Consider the following 13,532-nt stretch of genomic DNA (forward strand, 5'->3'; position numbering starts at 1 on the left):
TTACTTCCTCTTTGCCAATTTGGATGCCTTTAATTTCCCTGTCTTGCTGTATAGCTCTTTCTAAGACTTCCAGCACAATATTGAATAGGAGTGGTGACAAAGGACATCCTTGTCTGGTTCCTGTTCGCAGAGGGAAGGCTCAACAGAAGTGTTTTGTTTTGTTCTTTTTATAATAACAAGTAAACCATACAGATTACCATCATGGGACAGAGATCTGCATCATCAACCAAGAGTGGAAATTTTATGAACCCCACACACCAGGCCCAAAAGGAAGCTCAGAAAAGAGAATTAAAAAGGAACAAAAAAAAGTATGATGATACAAGCTGTGGTTCTAAAGATGAAGGATCCTAAACAGATTATTCGTGACATGGAGAAATTAGATGAAATGGAGTCTAATCCAGTGCAACAGCCACAATTAAGTGAGAAGGTTCTGAGGCACAAGTGTAAAAAACTGCATGATACAAATTCTACAACTTTGAACAAATTCTACAACTCTGTGAAAAAGAGAATCCAGATATTTACAAAGAATTGAGAAAGCTCAAAGTAGAATATGAACAGAAGAGGGATCAACTTAGCCAATATTTTGATGCTATTAAGAATGCTCAGCATGTGGAAGTTGAGAGCACACCTTTGCCATATACGCCCCATGCTCCTACCAACATCTTGATCCATGACATTCCACTTCCTGGTACTCAGCCATCCTCCGTCTTAAGAAGAATTCAGCCTATGAACCATCAGCTCAGGCAGTTTCTATACTTCCTCTTCTTGGACATGGTGTTCCACATAGATAAAGAACCTCCCGGTCATCCCCCTGGTCCACCTTATCCTCAAGTCGTATGGATGCATGGCTGTATAAGTGGCTTTTGCCCTAGAACTTCCCCCTCATAGGAAGATGAAGATATATTGTATAGTCCTGAACTTGCTCAGCGAGGTCATGATGGTGATGTTTCTAGCACCAGTGACGATGATGGCTATCCTGAGGATATGGATCAAGAACAGCATGATGACAACACTGAAGACAGTGACACTGACAGCTCAGATGGAGAGAGCGAGGGTGATGACTTCATGCACCATGATGATAATAAGAGAGACAACAATGAAGTAAAAAAAGTCTGGTCTGAGTATACGATTTGCAGATATACCTGGAAAATCAAGGAGGAAAAAGAAGAACATGAAGGAGCTGATTTTTCTTCAAGTCATGATGCTTGGAATGGCAGGCCAGGAAATCCCTGAGGAGGGATGAGAAATATAGAGGAATTTTCAGAAGATGACGATGAAGATGATTCTGAAGCAGAAAAACAATCACAAAAGATAAAGAGGAATCGCTTTCTGATGGCACATCTACTGGTTCTTCACAGTAGCAGGCTCCTCCATAGTTTGCTTCTCCTTCTCAGATACAGGCATCTCTCATGCCAGGATCACCACCCCTTGGACCACCATCTGCTCTACCTTTAAGGCCACCTGGATCACCTGCAGGCCTTCTTCCTGGACCACCAACAGGAGCTCCTCCATTCCTGAGGCCACCTGGAATGCCAGGACTCTGAGGGACTTTACCCCAACTTTTACCTCTATGACCACCTCCGGACCAACCCCAAGATCCCCCTCCAGCTCTGCCTCCTGGCCTTCCTCCAAGGCTACCTCCCCCTGCACTCCCAGGTATACTTCCACCTCACCCTGGCATGATGCACCCAACTTTGGTGCCTCCACTTGGACCTGCCTCACTTGGGCTTTTCCTACCAGCTCCCTTGCCAAACCCTGGGGTTTTAAGTGTTCCATCCAACTTGAATCAGTGACCCAAGGTGGGTGATACAAGTGCAGTCACCATTGAAAAGAAAGCCACAGCAAACATCAGTGTCAAGCCACAGATTCCTAATCCCGAGGCGGAGATTACTCAATTTGTGCTCTGAGAGTATGTCGGGAGAATAAAGGGGCTACTACTACTCCCCAAAGGAAGTCAGAGGATGATTCTGCTGAACTTCTTGCCAAAACAGCCCCCAAATCTGGTACCTCTGTTCCTGTGTCATTGCAAACTAAGGATGATGTGTATGAAGCATTCACAAAAGAGATGGATGGGCTACTGTGACAGCTTTTGATCCAGAACAGGCTTCTGCTCGTATCAGTGGTTCATGGAGAAAGAGGCTCTCATTAAACCTAGGTGAATGAGCTACTTCCACTGTCAGGGTATTTTCTAATTTCAGTTCAGGAATATCCTAAAGTTTAGTCTTGGTCAGAATTTATTGCATATAAGTGAGGATGTTTCATTAAAAATAGATTGGTTATTAAAGCAGTGCTGCTAACATCCATTCCCTTTCATACTATTTTCTTTTCTTTTTTTTTCAATATCAATATTTCTTTACTATTATTTCAGCTGGAAAAAGGAATATGTCACTTTACAATTTAATAATTTCAGAGTAGTAGAAAGTTGTTTTGTGTATACAATATTGTTTGTTTAAACATGGCCAAGTATTTTCTTTTCAACTCGAAAAGTCCCCAAACCAAACCTGCTATCATCCAGTCATAGTGACCTCGTGTACAGAGCAGAACTTATTTCCATGAGCTTCTATTGGCTGTGATCTTAACCGGAAGCAGACTGTGGCTGGCTGGTTTCAAACCACTCATCTTTATGTCAGTGTCTGTGTGCAAGCTTTTTTTGCCGCCCAAGGTCTTCAACTCAAGGAACTATATATACAATCTCAAACAACTTGGAATAAGCAAAAGTGAACAATCCCACCAAAACCTTTTCAGTATCAATAAAATGGGCAATTGTGCCTCTAAAAAAATATCCAAACCTATTCAGCTTTGGAAAAAAACCTTGCAATTGTAAAATGACAGTGAGTTATTTCAGTTAAAGTTCAACAGACTAAGCATGAAAGATTATTCCACAGAAAGACAGTAATTGTAATGGCTTCATTAGGTTCGCTAATAAAGAAACGGGGGTAGGAGTTTGAAAATGCCAATTTCTTTAGCTGTTATAAACATCATCACTAAAACTCACTGCCACTGAGCCGATTCCGACTCTGAGCAACCAACCCTACACAGGGTTTCAAAGGCGGCAAATCTTGACAGGAGCAAAAAGTCTTATCTTTCTCCCTGAGCAGTTCGTGGGTATGAACTACCAACTTTTCAGTTAGCAATTCAGTGCTTATCTTACAGTACCACCACTCCTACTTTACTTACAAAGCAGCCACCAATTCAAGTTGTTGTTGTTGTTAAGTGCCGTCGAGTCGGTTCTGACCCATAGCAACCCTGTACAGGGTTTCCAAGGGTGTAAATCTTTACGGGAGTAGAAAACCTTCAAGTTACTAGCTCCTAATCAGTCATTGGTCTACTAAATGGCATAAAGTCATGGTTTTAAACTTGCTTTATATTTATGTACTTTTTAAAGTTTTTATTGTGAATTATATGATAAAGTACATGGGAGAATATTCGCTTTACACTCATTCTATCGTATTTTGTTTCATTGCAATGACTGCAATCCCCTCCCTGCATCATCAAACAACCAAACAGCACACCCCACAAGCCTGCCCCCCAGCCGTCAGCTCTCAGTCCCTTTCTAGGTCTAGAGTCCCCAGCCACTCCACCTCTCCATGTCTCTGCCTCCATATCTGGTGTCACTGCTTCTAGAGTCCCCAGCCACACCACCTCTCCATGTCTCTGCCTCCATCTCTGGTGTCACTGCTTCTATCCCGCACTCCAATCTTCTCCCTTGATGGTCCCAGGGACCTCCGCTCCTAGACTGCAAAGTCAGCCACTCCCCTCCCTTAGTTACAAAATGTCTACCTTTACATTTCTAACCCCCACAGTCAGTCCTGATGACAATTATTCACTACTGTACCACAAGAGTCTTATCCCCAACTCCGTTCATCAGCCTCATCCAGAGAGGGTGGAAATCACTCAGTGGAGATTCTGCCTTCCCTCGTACCCTCTGTAACTAGGCTCCCTCTTGAAAGCTTGTAAGTCAGTCACTTTGTGCCTTTGTAGCCCACCCATTTTGGGTAGCCAATGTCTAAGGTGGGTATCCCTGTTGAATCTGTGTACTGAGGAGGTGGGAATGATTCTCACTATAAAAATTTGTTCCCTCTTTTGAGCTACTACATCCATAAGTATAGGTCAAGTTCATCAAATTGTAGCAGATTACTCTTTCCCCCCTCTTCTTTCTTCTTCTAGTGGTGTTCTGATCATCCAGCCATCGAAGTCAGGTCAAGTGGGTACTATCTGCAAGTACGGGTGTTCTTGTGCATCTTCCCTCACTTCATATCAGCTGGATGCTTCACTCTCCACTCTAGTCCTCTGTGGCTATGTCACTGACTCTGGGCCCAAGAGTCCCCAGGTCTTGACATACTGCTGGTCAACCAGGTCTCAATCCGGGTTGACAGGAGTCTATGGAACGTTGTCAGGCTTCTTTATCCGTTGTTACGTTTTCTACGCATTGGAGTCGGGGACTCTTCTTGCCCTGAGCTGGAGACGGGGGCTTCGCGGCCTGGGACTGCGGCCCTGGGGCGTCGGCAGGCCTGGCGCTGGGGCTGCTCCTCCGCCGGCGCGGGTACTCGGCCTTCCTCCGGCGGGACACTGCAGCGGCGGCGGTGGCCGCAAGCGGCCCGGCCCCGGTCGCGGCCTCCCCTCAACACGCGGCTGCTTGTGGTTCCCGCAGGCGCCGGCGCCGCCGCCTCGGGAGGCCGCTGCTGGGGCTCCTCCGGAGCTGCCTTAGCCGCCGCCGCCTCTCCCCCGTCCTGGTCCTTCTACTCCCGGGGTCTCGGCTCTTCCGTCTCTCCCGGCATCAGGGCTCGTCCCGCCCCCCTCGCCTCCTGGAGAGTCCGGCTCACTCTCACCCTGCGCTCCTCTTCCCCCCTCCCCTCCTCTTTCATACTATTTTCATCCTGTTTCTTTCCCTTCTCAATTTTTTTTGGAATGTGATTAGGGGAGTCTTAGAAATTTACTTGTTTCGACTCTCTTCTTGTGTGCTATGAACACGGGGGTAGAAATTTCTGATAAAGATGTTTATCTTGCCCCATCTTGTCTTTTGTGTTTGTGTCATTTAAATATTTTCTTGTAAACATTTTACAATATTTTACTTGTAGTAAAATGAGTCGCATTGTCATTTCCTATTACAAAGCAGGCTTGTGGGAAGAAAATGTACAGTTCTTTGATTAAAATTCTTTTCCACTGACCTCAACTTGCAGTGTTCCATAGAAAAAATAAATAAATGCCCCACACCAAGGAAAAAAAATTCTATCATGTGATCTCCAGTATAATTTCTTTCGCCAAGGCCTATTTTCCAATTACTGACCCTTCTTTGTTTTCAACCTTTACGTTCCAGTCATCAGTAATTATCAGTACTACATCTTGATTGCATGTTTGATCAATTTCAGAGAAGTTGGCAGAATTCTTCAATTTCAATCATCACTTGCTTTAATGGTTGGTGTATAAATTTGAATAATTGTGGCATTAACTTGTTTTTCTTGTAGACCTATGGATATTATTTATCACAGACAATGTTATACTTCAAGATTTATCTTGAAATGTCCTGATGATGAATATTACATCATTCCTCTTGAATTTGTCATTCCCAGCAAAGTAAACCATGTGAATGCCATATTCAAAATAGCCAATACTATCCATTTCAGTTCACTAATGCTTAGAATATCTATCTTTATGCATTCCATTTCCTTTTTGACGGCTTCCAATTTTCCTAGATTCATATTTCATAAATTCCATAATCTGATTATTAATTGATGTCTGCAGATGTTTCTCCTCATTTGAGATGTGCCCCATCTTCAGATAAAGATTCCAAAAGCTTTACTCCATTCATGTCATCATGGTTAACTGTACTTTGAGGAGGTAGCTCTTCTCTAGTTGTTTTTTGAGTACCTTCTAACCTGAAGGATTCATTTTCCATAACTTTATCTTACAATATAATGGTGGTATTCATAATGATTTTATTTTCCATTACCTCTTCTTCTTCCTAGTATATCTTAGTCTAGAAGTTCTACTGAAACCTCTGGTCTACTATGGGTGACCCTACTGGTATTTAAAATACCAGTGGCCTAGCTTCTAGCATCATGGCAACATGCAATCTACTACAGCATGACAACATGGCAAGCTGACATATAAGGGGTTTGATACAGATACTACTTAAAATATTTTTAGTTTCCTCTTCATTGTTGTTGTTAATGTTCCTCTTCATTGTTGCTCTCAAGTTGGTTCTGACTCATAGTGACCCTGTATAGGGCTTCCAAGGAGCAGCTGGTAGATTTGAGCCATCAGCCTTGTGGTTCAAACCAACATTGCAGTCAAGTGCTTATCCTATATTCACACCAGGACTCCTCTTCATTGCTGGTATACAAAAATGATTTCTGTGCTGATCTTGTGCTGTATGATTTTGCTGAATTCATTTATTTTAGTAGCTTTCTTGTGGATTTTCTGTCTCATGTAAATGAAGATGCCTTTTTCTTGCTTAATTGCCCTGGCTAGTACAATGGTGAAAACAGGCATCCTTGTCTATTGCTCATTCCTGATCTTATTAGGAAAGTCAACACCATTTGAACATGATGTTCATGGTGGGTAAATTAATTTTTTAAAATGCTTTCTGTCATATTAAGGAATTTGCCTTCTATTTCTAGTTTGTTGAGTGTTTATCGCCAAGGAGTGCTGAATTTTGTCAGATGCCTCTTCTGCATCATTTGAGATGACTTTTCCCCCTTTGTTCTATTAATGAGGTATATTACATTGCTTGATTTTCTTACACTGAATTACCCTTGCACTTCTGGGATATACTGGTTGGTCATGGGGATAATTATTTTAATATATTGTTGGGTTTGGTTTGCTAAAATTTCCTTGAGGCTTATTATGAGTCCTGGTGTAGCATTTTTGGTGAATGCGCTGGACTGCAAGGTCATTTTGATCTGTAAGGTCGGTGGTTCAAGCTCACCAGCCGCTCCCTCCATACCCTATACAGGGTTGCTATGGGTCAGAACTGACTTGATGGCACTTAACAGTATATTCATAAAAGAGTCCTGATGTGGCACTGTAGGATAAGTGCAGCACTGCAAAGTCAGTTTTAACCATAAAGAATGTTGTTGTTAAATGCCATTGAGTTGGTTCTGACTCCTAGTGACCTTGTGTAGGGTTTCCAAGGAGCAGTTGGTGAGATTAAACCATAGACCTTGTGGTTCAAACCAACCTGAGTAGTCCAGCGCTTTAATCAAAAACACCAAACCAGGGCTCCTTCTAGGTGTATATATAATTAAAATTGTGATCTTTTCTTGATGATTTTATTCTTTTTATCATTATATAATGTTCTTTGTCTCTTATAACAGATTTTGACTTAAAATCTATTTTGTCTGATATTAATATAGTCACTTCAGTTCTCTTTTGGTTTCTTTTTACATGGATTTTCCCCAACCTTTCACTTCCACATATTTTGTATCTTTATCCAGTCTTCCAACTACACATTTTGGAGAGTTCAATGCATTTACATTTAAAGAAAGAACTTTTCTTAGTGGTTACCATGGAAATGAATTTTACCATCTTAAATTTATAACAACCAGTTTACAGTTAATACCAATTTAACTTTGATTGCAAAAACTTTGTTCTTATGCTTCTCTCCCATTTCCTTTATTTTGTTGATATCACAAATTATATTTTATGCATTATGTACCTAGTATATTAAGGAGCACTGGGTGGTACAAATGGTTAAGTGCTATTGTTGTTGTTGTTAAGTGCTATCGAGTCCTTTCCAACCCATAGCGACCCTGTATAGGGTTTCCAAGGAGCAGCTGGTGAGCTTGACTCACCGACCTTATGTTTCAAATGTCTTTGCAGTCCAGTGCATTAGCCCACAGTGCTACACCAGGACTCCAGTTAAGTGCTCTACTACTAGCCAAAAGGTTATTGTGCAAACCCATCCAGCGGCATCTTGGAACATGGGTATGGTGATATGCTTCCAAAGGTCACAGCCTGGAAAACCCAATGGAGCAGTTCTACTCTGCACAGGTGGGGTTGCTATGAGTCAGAATAGATTTCAGGGCAATTCACATCAACACTAATCATATAATTAGTATTTAGTTTTGTCTTTATATCATGTAAACATAATATAATCACAAACCAAAAAGTACAGAAAAGTTTGTCTTTATATTTGCCCTTGAAATTACTTCTAACAATGGTATTTATTTCTTCATATAGTTTTGAGTTACTATACAGTATCCTTGTCTTTTAAACTGTTGGCTTTCCAATAGCATTTCTTTTAGCATAGTCTGGGAAAAATGATCTCCTTTAGTTTTTGTTTATCAGAGAAAGTCTAAATTTCACCTTTGTTTTTTGATGGACAGTTTTGCCAGATACAGGATTCTTGAATGACAGCTTTCCCCCTTCTCATACTTGGAATATATCGTCCCATTCTTTTCTGGCCTCCATGGTTTCTGAAGAGAATTCAACACTAAGTCTTATTGAGGCTCCCTTGTATGTGACAGTTCACTTTTTCCTTGCTTTCAAAATTTTGTATTTTTAGTTTTCAACAATTTGATTCTAGTGTGTCTCAGTGTGCATCTTCATTGGCTTTTCCTACTTGGAACTTGTTGAGCTTCATATATGTGCAAACTCATGTCTTTAGTCATATTTAGAGTTTTTAGCCATTATTATTATTATTTTTTTACATATTCTTTCTGCCCCCTTTCTTTTCTCCCCGTCTTATGTGATTCCCATGGTGTTAAACAGATCTTTTATACTTTATTCTTATTTAATCTTTTTATTTCATCTGGATCATTTCAATTATTCTATCACAGATTCTTTCTTCAGCCAACTCAGATCTGCTGGTGAGTCCCGCTAGTGAATTTTAAATTTCAGTTATTCAACTTCCAAGAATTTGATTTGGTTTGGTTTATTTTTATTTCTGTTAATATTCTCATTGTTGTTGATGTTGTTAAGTGCCATGAAGTAAGTTCTGATTCAGTGCCCCTGTCTAGGTTTTTTTGAGGAGTGACGGGTGGGTTTGAACTACAAACCTTGTGACTAGCAGTCCAGGGCTTATCCAATAGCATCACACTAGGACACTCATATTCTCATTATGTTTATTGTTTTCTTAAGTTCTTTATATTATCCTTTAGCTTTTTTTTCCTTTTAAGACAGACATTTATTGAAGTAAACTGTGTAGTTAGTTAAAAGATTATTTCATGGGAGCATTTTGGTTCAAAAGTTGTTTTCAGGCAATAGCGTCAGGGGTCTCTTCTTTAATTCTTTGAACATATTTAAAAAGTCATTAAAAATCTGTATCAAGTAAGGTCAATATCAGGTCTTCCTCAAGGATGGTTTCTGTTAGTTTATTTTGTTCCTTGAATGGTGTGTTCTTCTGTTTCTGTTGTGAGTTTTTGGTTGAAAACAGGGCATTTAAATAATATGAGAGCTTTAAAAAATTTTTGGAAAAATTACATTATTTCATTATTCCATTTTCTATGAACATTTGATATGTTCTAGAACTCATGTTCCTCTTCCTCAGTTTGTTAGGCTATTTTATTTCTTTCTTTTCATTTCTTCTCATTTTATTGTTGAAGGCTATGCCTTTTTCAAATGTTAAGTCTTTGCCCAAATACTATGATCACCCAACTGTTCACCGGCATTTTTAGTATTTGTATTTTCTCTTTCTCTGTGGGAGGAGGGAAACAGAGAGCTTCCTTGAGAAAGACCAGACATTTGATTCTAGTATCAACATTATATTTTAATGGAACAAGTCAAGACAATAATATAAATTCAGTCATTCATGTAATTCAGTCCCACAAGATAATTGCATATGAACTTTAAATTAGTACAGGCATTTTGTTATATTAAGTACTGTTTTGGGTGGACAATGGTAGGTGTTTCTAGGCTATATACCTTTGGCTGGCATGAGGAAAGAAGGACCATACTCTTTGCTAAAATTAAAAGTAGTATGTATTTATGCATGGAATCCCAGAGCTGGAGTCTTTAAATGCCTTATATATGCATCAAATCCTTTCCTAAGATAATCTCCTTATGAAATTCTGGACTATGATGATTTACAACTTAACATTTCTTTCCTTGGGAGAAAAAAAGGATATAGTTAAATAAAGGTTATCCAAAGTTTCTCTCATTTATGGTACCCAAATTTCATGCCTCTGAAATCTAGATGACTGGAGTCAAGGGCTCTGATTTGGATTTAGAAAGTCAGTGAACATTATTTGGATTATGAGTTAGACACAAAGAAACATGTCACAGATCAAAGGTAAACTTTAGTGGAAGGAAATACTTAAAAAAAAAGTCTGGCAAACAAGGGAACAGCATATGCAAATGAATTAAACTAAAATTCAATATCATGTAATGTTTAAGCGATGTAAAGGGTGCATGTACTCTAGGTCAGGTCATATAAAAACAGAGTCTCCCTAATTTGAGTCTGGGTTTGATCTTCCTGATTGTTTTTCAAACTTTTAAATGCTACAATAAAAAATGATCCTAGCATGGGGGATTTTAGAAACATATTCCACACGGAGTTCTATTTAGAAAGCATATATTAAAATTTTCTTTCCTCTATATAATTTAAGTCTCTATATATGCTCAGTCGTTTCAAGAGGTAGCATATGATCAAGAGCCAATGATAATGAAGGAGGAAATCTAAGGTGCATTAAAGGAATTGGCAAAGAACAAGGCACCAAGAATTGATGGACTAAAAAGAAATCTTTCAAGAAAGTGAGGCAGCACTGGAGGCACTCACTCACCTATGCCAAGAAATTTGAAAGACAACTATCTGGCTAACTGATTGGAAGAGATTCATATTTGTGCCCATTCCAAAGAGAGGTGACCCAATGGAATGCGGAAATCATCAGACAGTATCTTTGATATCCCATGTGAGTAAAGTTTTACTAAAGGTAATACAGAAATGGCTGCAAGCATACATTGACAGAGAACTTCCAGAGGTTCAATCCGGATTCAGAAGAGGCCATGTCTGATGGATCTTGGCTGAAAGAAGAGCGTACCAGAAAGATGTTTACCTGTGCTTTATTGACTATGCAAAGGCTTTCGATTGTGTGGCTCATGACAAGCTGTGGACAATATTGTGAAGTATGAGTATTCCAGAACACTTAATTGTGCTCATGAGGAATCTGTACCTGGACCAAGAGGCAGTTGTTCAAACAGAACATGGGAACACTGAATGTTTTAAAATTAAGAAAGGTGTGCAACAGGGTACTATTCTTTCACCATACTTATTCAACCTGTATGCTGAGCAAATAATCCGAGAACCTGGGTCATATGAAGGAAAATGTGGCATTAGGATTGGAGGAAGACTCATTAACAACCTGTGATATGCAGATGATACAGCCTTGCTTGGTGAAAATGAAGAGGACTTAAAACATTTTACTGATGAACATCAAAGAGCACAGCCTTCGGTATGCATTGCATCTCAATGTAAAGAAAACAAAAATCCTCACCACTGTACCAATAAAAAACATTCTTATGAATAGAGAAAAGACTGAAGTTGTCAATGACTTCATTCTTCTTCAATAACTATCAACACTCATGGAAGCAGCAGTCAAGAAATCAAACAACGTATTGCATTAGGCAAATCTGCTGCACAAGACCTTTTAAAAGTGTTGAAGAGCAAAGATGTCAGCTTGAAGACTAAGGTGCGCCTGACCCAAGCCATGGTATTTTTAATAACCTCATATGCATGTGAAAGCTGGACAGTGAATAAGGAAGACCGTAGAAGAATTGATGCTTTTGAGTTATGATGTTGGAGGAGAATATTGGAAGTGTCACGGGCTGCCAAAAGAACAATAGCTCTGTGTTGGAAGAAGTGCAGCCAGAGTACTCCTTGGAGGCCAGGATGCCCAAACTTCATCTCTCATACTTCAGACATATTGTCAGGAGGGACCAGTTGCTGGAGAAAGAGATCATGTTTGGTAAGGTGGAGGGTCAGAGAAAAAGAGGATGACCCCCAGCGAGATGGATTGGCAAAGTGGCAGCAGCAGTGGGCTCAAGTGTGGCAACAATTGTGAGGTTGGTTCACGATTGGGCAGTGTTTCATTCTGTTGTACATAGAGTTGCTATGAGTTGGTACTGACTAGATGGCACCTAACAACAACAATATGCTTATTTCTCAAAATGATCTTAAGCTGTCAATGATAAAGCACTTTGTCATCCTGGCTGTGATAGTTAAGATTTTGTGTCCACTTGACTGGGCCAGAAGTCTCAGCGGTTTAGCAGTTAACCACCCATTATTGGATCTACTGTGAGCAGCCAATCAATTAAAAGGAACTTTCCTTGGGGATATGGCCGGCTTCTAATATGTTAAACACTTAGGGAAAGCTTGCTTGACTTTTGCTTGCTCTGGATCCTGTATCTGGCTCATTATCTGACCTCTGGTTCTTTAGATTTGATCTAGCATCCTGTTGTATTGCCTACTGACCTTGAATTAATTTCGTCTTGCAGTCAGAAGACTTCCATTTGACCTGCTGGTCTTGTGTTTTTCAGTCCCTGCAGTTATATGAGTCAGAAGAATTCTCCAGCCTGACCCATGGACTTGGAACTTGTTCAGTTTTACAAAGTTCCTTGATATAAACTTCTGTACATAAAAGCTTCACGGGTTTTGCTTCTCTAGAGAAGCCAGCTGAAGACATCAGCCTAGGTGACTTCTAAGTACTAGTTACCAAGAGCATTATCATATAATAGGATTTCACCACAGAAGTTATGATGGAAGCCATTGTATTTTTTCCCAGATAATATTTCAAATAAAAGATTTATGGAAAATGCTTGGTTTTATATTACTTGAATGACAGTACTAAAGATTTATACAGGATGCTGATCTACACCCATCAGTACACATTTCCTCAGGGGCTTCAACAGTTTGGGATGTATAAAGTTTTCTGCCTTTTTATTTTAGCAAATAGTAACATAATTTTAAAACTTTCATGTCTTCTATGTGACACCTAAAATCAAGTCCTGTATTAATTAATACAGTTAGAAAAATAACAGCCTTTAGAAATTCATGATATTGGTTCATGATCCTAATCACATAATCTCTTCAAAATTAAAACAATTTTGAAAACTCTGACATGATGAACTTCCAGTTTTATTCAAAAGACTTAAAACTTTGAAGCTACTAAGATTGTTAAGTCACTGCTTTAATCAATTATTTAATTGTTATTTTCCTTGGAAGAGTTAATTCCCATTGTACATTGAATGAGTTCCTTTCCAATGTTAATAAATATAGTATTTACAAGCATTTTTAGCTACTTGACACCAGTAAAAAGGTAAACTACAGGAAGGAAGACAAAGATTTCGTAGGGTGACTTCATAAAGTATGGGGACAAACTGGATTGGCAGGAGAGAGTTAGAATGAGAGGAAGGTAACAGGGATGTGATGGTCATTCACAGATGCACACACAGAGCTCTAAGATACACCTAACTCCAAAGGATAAGACCAGCTAGTCAATAGTTTTTGCTCTTGATAGAACAGAGGTAAATGGTGACCAGTGGCAATCAAGATAAAGGAACATTGCAATGATATGTTATTTTAAAAGAATACAAAG

General features: G+C 39.5%; 1 pseudogene; it reads left to right on the top strand.

The window, feature by feature from the left end:
• Window positions 1-201: 201 nt before the first annotated feature.
• LOC102837198 lies at window positions 202-2,083 on the top strand (annotated as a pseudogene).
• Window positions 2,084-13,532: the final 11,449 nt, after the last annotated feature.

The sequence above is a fragment of the Chrysochloris asiatica genome, unplaced genomic scaffold (genome assembly GCF_000296735.1).
Source record: "Chrysochloris asiatica unplaced genomic scaffold, ChrAsi1.0 scaffold00429, whole genome shotgun sequence".
NCBI classification, from domain to species: domain Eukaryota; kingdom Metazoa; phylum Chordata; class Mammalia; order Afrosoricida; family Chrysochloridae; genus Chrysochloris; species Chrysochloris asiatica.